Genomic DNA, 2,193 nt, shown 5'->3' with positions numbered 1-2,193 from the left:
CGGTATAACTGCAATACGTTTATGTATGTCTCAGTGTTTATTCTATGTATGGAATGAACCATATAACAATAAGATGTGTACACAAACACTGTGTTCAGCTGTTTATTACAAAACAAAAATATTTTTATGAGTCCAATGTTTTGTCGGTATAAATGCTGGTGTAAAAGGTCCTCCATGTATTCCACTCATGCCATATTATTTCTTTACTTTCGCTTTGCAGCACACAACATTTCCATCGCAAAGCCAAAGCACTACACCTTGAACTAAGCGTACTTTGACATGTCTATCAATCACAGTGCGTACCATGGATTGCTCGGTGAAATTTCAAATAAACACACTCCAGCCACTGTTAAGTTCAGTTCTCTGTGTTTAGAGCAACACATAAACACACAGAGCAAAAAAAAAGCAATGCCCCGTTGTTGTTTCCAAGCACACTCATCATTATAACTGAGGATGTGACCTTTCCCTTTCACAGAAGAACTTCCATGTTATCAGCAAGATCTTTAAACACTTTGAGTAAAGGGGATGGAGTTTATCTCCCATTTATATGCTGCGGTCATACATGATTTTTTTTTTTCAGATATGGTAACTCAGACAAATGTAGTATATTTATATTTAGTTAATGCTCATAGAGGCAACTCTAGGTCTCTAGGAGTTATGTTAACTCCTAGAGATAGCTACAGATAGTTATATTAGTAAAAGATTATTAGAAAAGAGGTGACCTGAAATCCTGGTAGACATTATTGGACTTAGTCAATAAAGGATGCTGAAACATCTTATAAACTGCAAATATTTGCATCAAACCTTTGATTTCAGTTCAAAAATAATGTTGCCTGAAAGAAGAGCATGTTGCTGATGTATTTATCACCCTTTAACTTCTCAAAATTGTGTCACATTACAACTATACTCTTTAATGTATTTCATTCAGATGTTTTTTTTGGGAGACCAACATAAAGTAGAGCATGTTTTTAACACTAAAGTGGGAACACTTTGACAGCACCAACAATACCAGCAACGTACTACTGTGCGATATATGAACTTTCAATGAGGACAAAGACAAATGGTTTTACATTTTCGTGAAAATATTAATGACATATATCGGGAACAAAGGGGGATAAATATAGTGTGTGACTATATTTAGTCACACACTAAATATAACAATCTGAATACAACAATTCAGATTGTAATTCATGACAAAATAAATTTTAAACAATCTATACATTTATTTCAGTTTACTACTGTTTTACTTTGTACTGGTGATCTCAATACCTCTTAAAAATTAAAAATCTGAATGAAAAACAGTTACAGAATGCTTTCTTAAGTGAAAATTTAGATTTACAGTCCAAAAATATTTCTGATGTAAAGTAGGTTGTGAAAACCCTACATATTAAAACTTGGAGGGAACATTGGACAAAACTTATATACTCATTTGCTGACTCGTTCTGTCTGTTAGATTTACTTCACACCATGTTAGGTTATGGTGAAAATACCTAAGATGCCTTGGTAATGGTGTCACAGATTCACTCTTTTATTTTACAAGCCACATGTGTTTTCTGGTTAGTTCAGTAACTTGAAAATGTGAATTTGTAAAACACTCAGAGTTAACTCAACCAGATTTAAACCGTGAAACAGAAAGTTTGGGGAAGTAGGGATGTGTGACATAGATTCATTTGTTTTTCTCAATGTCCTTCTTGTTTTTGTTACTGATGTTTTATGCTAGCAAAATGTCTTATCAAAGCAAAGCATTCGACCGATCAAACATAGTATTCTTACATTTTGTGTGGTGCACAAACATTTTATTGTTTGAACAGTAATGAGTTTTTCACATTTGCCTTTCAAGTGAGACTGAAAGGCCACATTTTACAGTTTAATTCACATGTTTGTAGTTCAGTTATTTTTTAGAGACAATGCTTGTTGTTTTCCCATTGAAAGCCTAAGAATTGGTATTTCCTAAGTGTTTTTCATGAAAAGTCTTGTTAACGGCTTACCTGTAGGGTAAAGATTGGGTTATCTATGCCAATTACTTGTTCCCTCTTGTCTATTGAATTCTCCTTACATTATAAATGACTGGTTTATCTCCATAGCAAACTGTAACATCATTAACCTCTCCTCCTAAATAGCAACACTTTGTTAGTTCATTCCAGGAAATTCTGCAAGGAGGTGGGCAAAACTGTGAGGTTGACACCTTCATGA

The sequence above is a fragment of the Poecilia reticulata genome, chromosome 4 (genome assembly GCF_904066995.2).
Source record: "Poecilia reticulata chromosome 4, P_reticulata-male-v2, whole genome shotgun sequence".
Classification (NCBI taxonomy): domain Eukaryota; kingdom Metazoa; phylum Chordata; class Actinopteri; order Cyprinodontiformes; family Poeciliidae; genus Poecilia; species Poecilia reticulata.
Note: the sequence above shows the minus strand (reverse complement) of the source record.